Source organism: Lissotriton vulgaris, chromosome 1_2, assembly GCF_964263255.1.
Source record: "Lissotriton vulgaris chromosome 1_2, aLisVul1.2, whole genome shotgun sequence".
Lineage (NCBI taxonomy): Eukaryota > Metazoa > Chordata > Amphibia > Caudata > Salamandridae > Lissotriton > Lissotriton vulgaris.
This window is the reverse complement of record NC_141686.1, coordinates 354,698,567-354,712,513: the sequence shown is the minus strand read 5'-3', so window position 1 is coordinate 354,712,513 and position 13,947 is coordinate 354,698,567. Positions and strand designations below refer to the sequence as shown.

Genomic DNA, 13,947 nt, shown 5'->3' with positions numbered 1-13,947 from the left:
TGATGACGAGCTGGGCTCGTCATGGGGTAGCCTCCTCGCACGCTGATGACGAGCCCAGCTCGTCACGTAAAGTGCGTTTTCGCAAACCCCAGCGTGCAAGCGAAATTCTGCTAGCGCGCATGGTGTTAACCTGCCGGGGAATACACACGGAGAACCTAAAGCGTCTCAAGTGGAGTGAAGACATCAGCCCGAACATCCTACAAGAAAGTATGGACGTCATAAGAGGCGGAATCGACCAAGATGCCTAAATGATTGCGACCTGGTCGACGCTGTGCTCCCACCTGACCAACCATTTCCCAGCAAAACAGCAGGCCCAAAGGCCAACCCAGCGTCGCAAGTTTACACTGTCGATACAGACAAAGTTACTTAAGAAAGCCAGAAACAACGCCTTGCGGCTACTTGCAAAATACCCGGGGAACAGTGAATGCTTAAACCATTACCAAACCGCCCAAAAGTCCTTCAGACTGGCGATGATTAAAGTTAAACAGTCGCACGAAAACCAATTCTGGTGCAAACTGGTGTGGGAGAGTAAGAATAAAAACTCAAGAAAAATTTGGGCCTTAATCAACCGGACAAACCCGAGTACATCGAGTTTTGGATCAGCAAATATCCAAGAATCGGATTGGGCAACATTCCTCACTGACTACTTCAAGTCTCCAGAACATCCAGGACCAACAGGACACAGCCCCCCAAGATAGTCCGCTCGCACCCCAGTCAGACAGCATTTAAAAAGGCCATCAAAAAATGTGTGAGAATGAGATCACTCACCACAGATAAAGCACTTTTTGCGAAACGTAGTCACGCCTGGGCTCTCATAAACTCGTATAGACGGCTAGCCCCGCCATTTACCTGTCTTGTACGTATTCACTGTACCTAAAATGTAGCACTATTGCTATTAGGATGGGTGACTCGCGTTTTTTGCAAGATCTGCCTTCCTGGCGACGCACGGTGGAAGATCCAACATGTAGAGGGTGTGGTAAAACAGCTGAAACCCTGCTGCATGTGGTCTGCCTTTGCCCACTTTTTAATTTCCAACGCAGGTGCAAACTAAAAGCTGAATGGAACAGGCTAGGTGCCCGGACCTGTAGGCAAGCCATTATTGTGGCTTTAGATCCTGAAAATACAGCCCTAAATATAAGACTAGCAAATTTCATTCAGCAAGCATACCGTAATTTTAAGCAAATGAGGTCCCATTAAGCTTCCCCCTTACTCTTTTTAACCACTTAACCCACCTTACAACCTACTCCAAGGAGAACAATATGAAAAGAGCATGCGCAGTATCCCTAAAAATATTGGGTTGTTTCTATATGCAGGATGCTATTGACTGCGAGAGTAATATAAAAGGGGTGAAGAGTTTTGTACACTACGAGTTAACCAACTTTCCCTTTGGTTCACTATATATTTGTGTTTTTAAATCTTATTTTTAAATGTTATGGAACAAGGAGGCTCAAGATGTGGACGATCTCAACTTTTATTACGACTATCAATAATTGATCGCCTTTCTGTACTTATTTTAATATTTGGTACATAACGTGAACATTGCATTCTTCTTTTAAAGATATCTGTGTTATATCTAAATAAAGATATTGATTTGATTTCATATCTGTTTCTTTTAGCTTTTGGCGGATTGCCACTGATGCTGCTTCACTTCTAATGTTGGCTAATAGAATAGCCGAGATCTGTTTGAAATCTTTTAGCAGTTTCATACCAAGTTTCAAAGCAGGTTCAGATCCGTATTCATTTTGAATCTGTCTTAGGACGTCTGGTATTACCGCCATAGACGGAACACCATGTGTTTTTGTGTCGATTGAAGCAAAGACTGTACCCCAAGTGTGACAGTCCTCCACATGTGGTGCTATCCCCATTGGTAAGCAGATTGTCAGAATTCTGTGTTTCTCATGAGGTGCACTATCAGGGAATACAGCCTCAATTTGAGTAATTTTCTGAGCTAACCAGAACGGAATTTGATCCCTCTTTGCGGGCAATTTACCAATGACTGATTGTATAGTCTGTGGTGTAATTTTGTTTGTGTTCCCCTGGTGAGGGGTGTGCTGTGGAATCCTTACAGCAGCCTGGACTGTTAAAGTCCTCATGACATATTGAACCAATTGTCTATGTATTTTAATTAGATCTTTCAGCTGAGCTAACAGTTCTGGACCTGTCATTTTTTCAATGTCAGGATGTGGTGTATAGCTGGCTAGTACCGGCCATGTTGCTCCTGGTCTACCTAGTGGACCGAGCCTGGTAATGTGATTTTGAATTTGTCTTTAAACCAGAGCTGATGCTCTTTGTAAGTTAATGGCATTTCAACGTCCTCGTAAGGAACGTATTCCGCTGGAGGTTCCTCTACTTTGTAGTAGTGGAACTCATCTGTTACTGCATTTGCTGCAGGAAACTGAATCCATAAATAGAATACCTCTGTCTGCCGATATTCATGTGCCTCTTACCACCTCTCGATGATACTCCATTATTTATTAGTTTGTAAGTTATGGTTTTTCTTACATTTACCGGGATCAATATAGCATCCGGGTTATTTTGTTGGAGACCTGTGCTGCTCTATCCAAATCCTCGTCACTAGCCGACATTTTTGTCGGCCAAACGTTTGCAGAGCAAGTTTCAAGGAAACAAAGATTAGGTATACAATATTTTGGAACACTGTATCCTTCAGTGTTGAACAAACCAAAAACTAATACATAGGATTTTCGTCATACTCAGTTTTGGCAGATATTATATCCTTTCACCCACTCCAGACGTATTGGAGTATTTTACGGGAAAAAGGGGTCTGTGTGAAAAGCACGACTGAGTTATTCTAGTATCTAGCGTTAAATTATCGCCTTACCAAACGTTGGGCGCCATGTAGTGTAGTTCCTATATTCCCAATAGGCTCTGCGCATTGGAATAACATATACTATAGTTTAGATGTAGGACTGAGGTCGACTAGGTCTCTATCGAATATATTAGACTTAATTGTGAGTGCTAGCTAGCTCAGAGGCCACTAGACACTTTCTCGAATAAACAAGAAGGGATTAGTTTCTGACAACCGCATAAACATGACAACTTTGTTTCCCAAGAATAAGAAATCAGTCTCTAGAGTCGCGGAAACAATAGATAATTATTTCACTCAGTCAATCGTGCATGCTTCGTTTCACCAGAGGTGCAGGGAAAATAGAGAGACGGGCGTTTTCAATAAAGGTAATTATTGAACAGTCTTCTTTCTCAAGCACAAGAAATGAACTGCTACAATCGTAATACTGGTTATAAATTACACTGCATATAATACGAAGAGTATTATAAAGTAGTACTGTAAAAGCATGGTATGGTTTCTAAGCCATATAAAATAACATAAAATACATACATTAATAAATAGTGACTAAAAGTACTCAACTGGTGCTTTTAAAATACGCCTACCCCGGTGTACCTAACCTAGGTCTAGTACAAGGGAAGACGTAAGTGAGGTGTAGCTTAGTTTCAGTATTCTTTTTGCCAAGAATCTATTCCAAGAATTCTCTAAGGGTCTACTCAGCTCCGTACCTTGGTTTAGAATGAAGGAGATCTTGTATCTCTCTCTCAGGACTCGATTTCCCAGCAACCCACAAGGGTGGCCTGGAAACACTGTAGCTGGATTTCTCGGCCAGAGAAAAGACAGCGTCTCTCAGTGCGCTGCTGGAGGGTCGGCTTCCTTCGGCACTTGCTGCGGCGTGATGCGTCGGGCAAGTAAATAGTCGAACTGCTCCAAACCACTGTGTGTTTGTCTGGGCGAATGTGGGCATATTTATACCTTGAAGGTGCCGAGTTTGACGTACGATTGGACATAATAAAGTCATCAAAGACTCTGTTCTTTTAAAACTCCATGATTTCTCAGATAAATTAGTATTCAAGCAAGGGGAAGTCCCTAGTTGCTGAAGGCGGGTTTTCGCAAGAAATCATTGTGGATTCTCGAAACTAGTGGAAGTAGCCATGCCGTATTTTGGCTGCATAGGCTAAGTCTAAATATGAATATGATTTCTATGCCTATATAAGGATAGAGTAATTTATACCTATATATGAGCATGAATTGGGAAAATTACACGAGGGTCCTAGAGTCATATACAACACAAGGATAGAGCCCTTGGTATGAGTTTGTTTATTGCAGTGTTGGGTGAGATCGTTCGCTTCCAGAAGGGTGGATAGGGCTTTTACTGTTGGATCATCGGCATTGTTCAAGTGCAGATTCATGTCTCCTAGTAGAACGTCTGCGCTGCCTTTAAGGTAGTTTTGCGTTAATAGGTTTGTTTAGTCCTCAAAGATTAGGCATTTTTCACCAGGAGGGTGATAGATGACATGAATCTTGATAGAGTTGGGGCCTTTGGACGAGAGTTGAACTCCTACATATTCAAAGGTTGGGTATTTCGTGTTGAGGAATGGAGTTAAGCACAGATAGTTTTTGTGTATGATGGTTAATCCACGGCCAATACTATCCTAGCGGTCGTACGGATGATTGAGAAGCCCTGTGGGTTGAGAAAAATTGATGAAAGAGGATGAGTGGTCGTTCTGCCGGGCTACAGTTGGAAAGCAGAAGTCAATTTTGTGTCCTAGGATGGTTTCGGCTATTTGAGTGGCATGCTTGACTGCTGACTGACAGTTTAATAGCATGCAGCAACGTGTAGGTAGTTATCTTGGGCCAGGCTGACAGGGTTGGATGGTAGTTAGTTGGATAGGACGCCTGGGAGGGCGAGTGATGTTCAGGGTTCTACTCGTGCCAAGGATAACCGGGATCTTGCGGCGGCAAGGCTTGCTCTGGGCATTGTCATACGTGTTGCTCAGCATTTCAGCTTCCTGTTGCGTGATTTCAGTCGTGGTGCATCTATGATTGAGTTGGTGATGGATATTAAAGATAGTTTGTCTAGGGGTAAAGGATAGAGGATTAGAGTGTATGTTTGTCCCAGGATCAGTGTTCGCTATAGATGCGTGAAGCTGGGGCCAGAATTAGTTAATCTTTGCGTTCTTACGTAGTGAGTGACGAGATTTGATCCAGAATAGTGTTGATTGTGAGTTCAAGCTGGGCTGTTCTAGGGATCAGTTGAGTGGCGGTTGGGTCAGTGGTAGGAAGTGGAGTGTGATGCAGCTCAGCAGAGTTTGGGGCGGAGGCTAATGAAGGAGCGGCTCGTGCAGGTAAAAGCGGTGGGGCCAGGTGGGGGGGATTCAATAGACGACAAAGAGGGGGAAATTATTTATTTAATTTTCCCTTGTCATCGTCTGTCGCATTCCCCTGGCCCCCCACTGCTCTTACCTGCACAGGCTGCTCCTGGGCTAATGTAGTATCCAGCCTGCTGTGGTTGGAGGACTGAGAGGATTCCTGTGGAATAGATAAGTCAAGCTGGGCAGTGGAGGTGAGCCATGCCGAGGGGGCAAGTAGTTTTGGTATTGAAACAGAAGCTTAAGTGCTTCTTCAGGTGATCAGAGAGGCTGTAGGGGAGGTAGAGGTGGGGGCAGTGCGAGGGGGTTTGGGAGTAGAAGGTTCGGCTAGTAGATGAGTGCGTGCATGGGAGAGAGTGGAGGGGTGGTGGTGGGAGCGAATGGCATGGTGGCGCAGAGAGCCGGAAAGTGGAAAATAGATAATTTTGTTCAGTGGCTTGGATTAGGATGTTCCAATTTCTGTATATAGTTATGGACAGATCTCCGCTAAATTTCTGGGATAGGGATATAGTTTGTTTAGATCCATAAGGGACATTGGTAGCATTAGTTACATGAAGGTGTTGAATGACGTTTTCTCTCCTTTTGGCGGGGTTCGTAGTGCAGAAGATTAATCCATTGTAAGACTTGCGTGTGTTGGATTGTAGAAGATGTCTGGTATTAGTGTCTCTAGGTGTTCTTTCAGGATTTTCTGTGTGTACTTCTTAGCAGCATGTTTGGAGAGGTTTTGCGGAAACGAGTTGAGGGCGTATCTTTCCACGCTCCCGAAGTTGAAGTGATACTCAAAAGTTGTTTCTGGGGATAACCAAAGTTAGACTTCAGGAGAAGCATTCAGAGGTGTGCATAGTGGTCAAGAGGCGGTGTCCGACAGCTAAGATAGCCGCCTGATTGTAACATTGGGCCCTTTCAATGGACGGTTGGTGGGCACTTCTTTGGAAGAGTGGGATGCGAGTGTCAGAGGCGTGTGAAAAAGGTCATCAAGGCGATCTGGTAGGATCCCTTAGAGGAAAAGTGGGCCTTGAATGCCGAAAAGCGCCAGTGGGCCTGTTGATGTCACTGGGTTCTTAGTGGCCATGGTATCTAGGAGCTGGAGGTTGTGATGGAGTTTATTGGTCAGTCTGCAGAAACATCCTTTATATTCGAGGGCATATATATAAGTTATACACCCACATCATAGGTAGTATATCACTATCAGCATAGACTAGTAGACATCACAAAGGATGGGTCACTGCTATAGGCACGTGGTAGGATAGGAAGCAGCATCAACTTGAGATGACAGTATATGCACGAGATAATATTGGAATAAGATGGGCAAAACAATCCCCATGTAGGCTTAGAAAAACAGTGTAGATATAAAGACACAGTATACTCGCAAGATAACATCTTGCACTTTAGCATTGTGGAACTTCATTGAGAGTTTTAACGGTGAGATATGTTAGGAGGGGTCTCTAGGTGTCATTGATGTAAATTGTCTGACACTATAATTTTGTGGGAATTTGTTGAGAGTTGTTTTTACTGGCATGAAGTAATAGAAGGGACAGTAGGTGGCACTGGGACCTCATTTATTCTTTTGCGGTCTGGAGTCCATAATTTATACCTGACACCCACTAGTAGTAGTTTCTAGAGGCTTCCACCGCCATGACGTGTCAGGCATCTGATTCCTCCTTGCCTTGGGTCCAGTTTGTCTGGAGTCACAAAAGACCAGTGATAACTGCTTTGTGCGAGCGCTGATGCAGAGCCTTTGTGATGTGCAACTGTGATAAGTGACAGCTGCTCCCCCTCGTTAAGTCAAAGAGGCCTATCCTGCCAGCACCTCGCTTCCAAATGAGCAGAGGAATACCGAAGCACTCAGCGAAGTCCAATGGCCATGCCTTGTGGCTCGTAAAGAAGTACTGCAAGATCAGAGATGTTTGTTGTGATTTATTGTTTCCACAATTATTCACCTTTCTTGCGCCTGAGACGTAAAATCCATTACAGACAGGCAGACGTCAAGTGTTTCGTCATAGAGACTTTTTCAAAGCTGCAAGAGGATATAGAAAGTATCTTACACAACTGTAACAATGACATAGGGATAAGAAATGCAGCAGTTAAGTCACCACCACCAGATAGAACAAGAAGAACCCCATTGTGATCCTGAAGGATACCCTGTGAAGAGCCAAGTGCATCGGGTGAAATCCTAAAACAGATTGTGCCTGATAATCTGGCCATGCTAAGTTATTGCAACTTGCTGTAAAATCATACTACTCCCCGGATAAAGTCATTGTTAGCCAAAACAACAGTAATCAATTCTATTAGCATTTCACAATGCTCAAGTAGAGTGGCGTCTCCGATTTCCAAAAAATGCTGTATGGCGGCAATCCCCCAGATTTGGGGATACTAGTATATAATGCGCAGAAGTCCAAGGTAACCAGTATGTTGCTGTCAGTCTACTCAATTTTTTTTTTATTGCTTCATCAACCCTACCCTCCTGCATACACCAGAAGCTAGGCCACAAACAATGCCCTCTCCTTTCGCTGCTTCAGCCGTGCCGTTTAAGGTTTATTTTGTAACTTTAAAGCTGAGTGCAGCTCTCGCTCTTCCCTAGACTCCACCCACTTTTCATCTGTGTTGGACTTGGCCCTTTAAGCAGGTTGCCCCCTGAACTTTTTGCCTTAAGCTCTGATATGGTGGTAGTGATTTTAGACCTCTGGGCACTTTAGCACTGTGGCCCAGTGTAGAGTGCCTGCGCTCTCTGAGAGCTGTGGTGAGATTGGCATGCCCTCCCACAGGAATGCATGGGGGATATGTGTGTCCATGGTAATTCCTGGTATGAGAGGAGTGCAGGGTCGAGTTTAGTATGAATGAAGAATTAATTCTGCGCAATGGTGTGCACATATTTATAGTGACTGGGGGAGAAATGCCACTTTTAGAAGTTGGCATTGCTGTGTGTCTGCCTGCCTGATGTGAATTGCATGTCTGGCTTGTGAGTGACAGGGGCTGGATGGTGTGGGTGGCTCCAGGAGACAGGGTGAGTCAGCCCAGTGATGAATAGAGAGATCTGCATTCAGATGGGAGGGAGGAGTTGCACCTGGGACCTGAATAGGTCTGTGCCTTCCCTCCACAATGCTGGCTCTGCCCCCTGTGGTGCGTCTGATAACTGAGCCCCCACCTAACAATAGGGAAGAGGAGCCTGGTAAACAGAGTGCTCCAAAACCAATTGCATCTGGTTTCCCAAGCCCAATGCTGTAACACAAATTAAATTGTCCTATAAATGTAGGGGCTGTGACCCCATGAAAGTGTTGTGCTTGTTCTTACTTTGGGAGGACACTCTGCCAGGAGGAACCGCCGTGGGACCCAGCTGCTGTTTCCTGGGGGTCCCTGCGTGCTGGCCTGCCTGACTTTGCTGGGGTCTCCCCAGCACCAAGGACTCTCTTATTTCTGCCTTTTTGAGGACTTTTGTGGCCTAGTGCCTCGTGAGCGCTGAATTTGGGTCGCCTAAAGGGAGAGGAGCAGGCCCTGCTGCAGCGCGTGTCTGCTAGGGAATCCTGGCGTGTGGGATTTCCCCTGAGCTCCTTATTGAAGCAGTAGCCCCCCTTGCATATGTGTGTGCTACTGGCGGGTGCCCACCACGCAATCATCTTTATTGAAAGAATGGGTGCCCACCACGCATTGCCACTGTTTCCACGTATTAGTATTTTTAAAAAAACAAAACAATGCGGAGCCCACACCGCCGGTTCTGAGCCCCCTCGCCCCTCGTGAGGCCGCTGCCGAGAACATATAGGATCTACAAGAGGGGCCGCAGTGCTGCCCTCGGCGACCTTGAAGCCAGGCAGAGCGGTCTGGTTGTGGGCGGGGTGCTCCTCAAGACGCCGGAAGCAGACGGAAGCCTACCTCACGCTTCTGTTGAAAAAGGAGATAGGAAGCAGACGGAAGCCTACCCCGCGCTCCTTGGACCAAAAGGAGAGAGAGACTGCCCGACCATGTGAGGTGGGGCCCAGACGTGGGAGAGAGACGAGGCACGTTGTCGGTGCCTGCCCCCACCCACCGGGACCCCGAGAAATATGCCAGTGCGCCCCCAGTGAGTGAGTGGGGGCTGAATGCACCTCAGTGTTGGTGCCGCTTGAAGCCCATTGTCGGTGCTTTTGGCATTTTCTCAGCTGTGCCACAGGTGCGGGCAGCTGCAACGTTTTGGGCCCTTCTCCAGTCTAATCTCCAACGAGAGGCCTGTGCTCTTCCCTGTGTTGGCAACATTTTGTTACAGTTGCCCCGCGTGACAGTGGGCAACTGCAAAATTTGGGGCAGGGTTTATTTTCAGAGTCCCAGGGCGAGACTCCCATGTGCACTGTGCCTGTCCTCATTGCTTGTGGGAAATTGTTTTGGGCGACAGAGGCACAGTGAGTGCCAGGACTGCCAGTGCATTCCCACAGCTGCCCTGCGAAGCTCAGGCAGCTGCAACTTTTGGCCCATTTATTTTGTTAGAGTCCCAGTGGGGGACAGAGGGTGCCAGTGCCCATCTTTTTGGATTTCACAGCTGCCCAGCAAGTAGAGGGCAGCTGCCACATTTAGGCCAGCAATTCCTTTGGGGGCATTTCTGCATGAGGTAGGAGTGAGATGCACTTCTCTGCCCAGCGCAATTGCACACTGCGAATTCCACTGCATTGGCAGAGCCCTGACATTTGGGACATAAGGCATTTGAGCCCCTTAGAAGGCCAGTTGGCCAGGGGGACCAATAGGTTTGAGGGCGGAGGCCCTAAAGTGATTTAGGAGTATGAGATCTATCCTAACGTGTTTATGCCTAAGGAGATAGTGTAATGTGTATATGCCCAAAGTGATGCAGACATAATGTGTTTATTACAGGTGATAATGCTGAGGTCATTATGGTACAAGTAGTTACTGGTTGTTTCATTACTTGTGTTTTACTTACATGTTCTGGTGGTTATGACCAGGGCCTGATTGGCCTGGTCCTGTATATATTTCCCTGTGAATATTGCCTAGTGCCAGTTGGCACAGTGTATATTATGTGTTTATGTTTCTAATGTGTTTCTGACAATACAAAGGCTAATTTTCATATAACCTTGTGTGGAGTTCCTTTTGTGTTGTGCCTAGTGTGTTGCTGCTGTGTGTGTGTGTATTGTGCAAACGCTTTACACATTGCCTCTGGGATCAGCCTTACTGCTCGTGCCAAGCTACCAAGGGGGTGAGCAGGGGTTATCCTTGGCGTGTAACTCCCTTTCCCCGACTAGAATGGTGGTCTCTGCCTGGCTTTGGTGCAAGCCTTAGCCAACCAGAGATCCTGTTTCTAACATTGGTGGTCAGCGGTGAGGATAGGACATGTGTTTGCGCAGTACCAGAGCGACAACTGGTTGCACTATTGTTTCCGAGTTTTATTTGATTTTTTTCTTTTAAAAGTGTCATTTTTGAATTACGTACTCCTGTTGCAGCTATTGCACCTAGATCTCCTGTGTTGCACGTGTCTGAGCGTCCTGCCAAATTGGAGTCTGCATTTAATTTCTATGGTCTGTTTAGATACAGTATGTGGGAGTTGGTGGGGTTCTGTGAGGAGAGAGACATAGCAGTGAGTGGGTCAGACACCACGTCAAAACTTTTGGAAAACCTGATCCAACGGCAAAAGGACGAATGGGAACGTGAGCGCAATGAGGAGATGAGGGCCCTGGTCGCAAGCCAAGAGGGTGGTGGGTCTGAGGGGGCCCTGTGGAGTTTGAAGGGGAGGAAGAAAATGGCAGGACCGCCACGCTAGTAGATAGTGAGGACCCCATAGATAGGGAGTCTCTAGCTGCGTCCAGTGTCGGGGGCAGTGCCCCATCCCTTTCCCTATCCCCAGAGGAGTGGGTAGATAAGAGGGAAGAACGGGAGCATCAGCTGGCTTTGAAGAAGCTCAGGTTAGAGCATGCCAAGGAGATAGCGCAGCTGAGGGTGGAGGAGAAAAAGCTAGAGAACAAAAGGGTCTTAGTGCAGGAGAAGATGGCTGAGAGGGCCTTCGCCAGGGAGAAATTAGCTCTGGAGGGTAGATTATCCCCTGAGTGCAGTTGTGGTTTTCTGGATTCACCAGCGAGGGTGGGGTCCAGTGGAGGCAGCAATATGGAGTCCAGTGCAGGAAGTCCCATCCCTAGTTCCCAAAGTATGGTACCTTGTTCCCAAGAAGAGGAGTACAGGTTGAAGTCCAGTGGCAGTAAGAAACTGTTTCACCAGTCTTGGGGGGAGTTTGCGGATGAATGTTTTGTTGCACTGGTTGATTGGGTGATGGTTAACCTGGAACATGATTTTGAGGGACTGATCAATATGATTATCAAAGAGCACATGCTCAGTCGTTGTTTGCTGGGGTTGTGCCAACACCAATTGGAGTGAGAGTCCTTTAATCCTTGGGAACTTGCTCAGGAGGCACACTTCTGGGTAAGTGCCCGAAGTTCTGCCAAGGTCTTAGAGAGTGATTCCAAAAGTAGTGGCTTGAGTATCTTCCCGTCCTGTGTGGGGGAAGAGGTTCAGTGTAGCCCAGCTAGGTCCCAGAGTAGTGGGAGGGGTGTAGGGGATCACGTCCTGTCTCAGTGGAGTAGGAGTGAGTGTGGGACTGTGTGTCCCCAGGTGCCCGAAACCCAGTCTCAGGGCCTGGAGGGTTCCCTAAAGGGAACACCAGGTTGAGGGCCTAGGCTGTACTAGGAATCCATTTGAGGGGGATCTCCTAGTGTTAGGAGACCCTAGAACGTCGGTAAATGGAGCTCCAGTGGTTCTGGTGTCTGGCAGTCCCGCTCCAGTTGGGAGGGTGCAGAAGTCTGGATTGAGGGGTGAGAGGGGGATGTGTTCTCCAGTGGAAGAACCAGTGGGTCAGGGGCCAGTCAAAAGGGCTGAGTAACCGATGAATGGCAATGGTGACACCACTACTGTCCTGGGGGACCTTCACATGCTGTCAGATGAACAGGGGTCGGGAGATCTGTGCCAGGCAGAGTTTCACATGACACATGAGTCATGTCTTACCTTCATGGGGTTGAGGCTGTGTGCACCCCCAGAAGTCCTTGCGTACACAAGTGTTCAACCGCAGGGGTTGGTCCCTGGGTTGGGAGAACAGGTTCAGGATCTGCCTGACCTGGAGGGAGGGACATCTGTACCCAGTGTCCTGACCAGTTTGGCTTCCAGGGCTACCGCTCCAGTTGGGAGGGTGCAGAACTCTGGAAGGGGGGTGCAGAGGGAGGGAGCCCTCACCTCTGACCCCGGTGCAACCTGAGGGTTTAGACCCTAGGTTGGGAGACCAGTTGCTGGAGAGAGTTCCTGAACTGGCGGGAGAGTTGTGTTCTAAGGGTACCTCTCAAAGGAGCAGAGTGCGGAACCCTAGGAGGAGAGGTAGGGGGAGGAGAGCCTCGCCCGTGACTTCTAGTCAGCCTGAGGGTGCGGACCCTAAGCTGGAGGATCAGTGGCAGTCTAGAACTGCCCTGATGAGGAGAAGAGTGGAGAATGGTTACTATGTGCCAGGGGTATCTACCCCCACTCTGTGGATGGGCAAGGACCAGTGGCATCTGGGTGGTCTAGGGCCTGGTCCTGGCCGCGGACAGCTGTGGAGTACCAGTGGGGTAGCCTAGTTGGTCCTGAAAGCTTTTACAAAGGGTACCACATGGGTTCACAGTGGCGTAGAACAGGTTGGTGTCCTAAGGCTAACTGAAACAAATTTGATCCTTCATGAGTGACTTCGAAGGTATATCATCGGTAAGCACGTAAGCGCTGGAGAGATGAGATAAAGGCAGGCGTAGAATGTTGAGTTCTGACGTACACGTAGTGTAATCAAGACGTGTTCAACTACTATCCATGTGTGGCTTGGTTATTGGCGAGTCCTTGGGCTGGAAGGAAGCTATAACTGGTGACCAGATAGGGGAGACAAAGCACGTACACTGAAAGCGCTCTTCCAGAGAGTTTGCCGTGGACCAACACACTGCTCGTGCGTGCCACGTGTGCCTCAGTTTAAGTGCAGAATCGATGCTGGCACTGGTGGAGTCTCAGCGCAATGCCAGCCCGCTTAAAATGCTTAAAGATAATGACAGCGATACTGAAAGTCTACATGTCGCTGGACAGGAACTGAATGAAACAGCTTCTAATGGAATATATGGCGCCAATACGCAAATTAATACTACTATGTAAGAAAACTAAAGGTGGACAAGGAAAGCACATAGAAATAGTTCAGTACACATTACACTGAAATTCATATGCTGTGAAGCAGAGATTAACCAGGTGTTTGTGAAGAAACATTTCAGCACAAAATCGACCAGTGTTATCTGCTTTCATGTACTTGTAGTGTACAAAGATTTATCTCCTTCTCTAAACCATCAACAAATCATCGTCTCACAACATGCTGGAGAGCAGTCCCAGAAAGAGGATCGGAGTTGGGTTTGCCGAGTTTCCCCAGACGAAGCCGCCCACCACCAAAGCTGCTGCATAAGGGGCCCAAAACAACTCCTTAGACAGCCATAACATACAGAGCTCCGATGGAGAGCCAGGACGAGATCCAAGCTCCAAAAGTCATTGAGGCTGACCTCGAAGCCAGCACATCACGAGGCGCTAGAGACGCTCTGTCTGATCAAGTTCCACAGGGAGTGCCTGCGAGACCACTACTGTCCTTCAATGTATACACGGCTGCTGCATTCTTAAAACCGCCAACTGCGTTTGATATTGCAAAAAAACAGAATATTGGCGATAGATGGATGGATAGAGACTTTTGAAGAGTTCATAGATGCAATAGATGGAAAGAATTATAACGTGCTCAACCACAAAAAAAACCCTGCAACTATCATGTTT

The 13,947-nt window shown here is 47.3% G+C and overlaps 1 protein-coding gene across 1 annotated transcript in view; it reads left to right on the top strand.

Moving 5' to 3' along the window:
* Positions 1-13,947, top strand: part of LOC147736804 (uncharacterized) — a 113,911-nt gene that overhangs the window by 71,060 nt on the left and 28,904 nt on the right. The gene's annotated exons all lie outside the window — the stretch shown is intronic.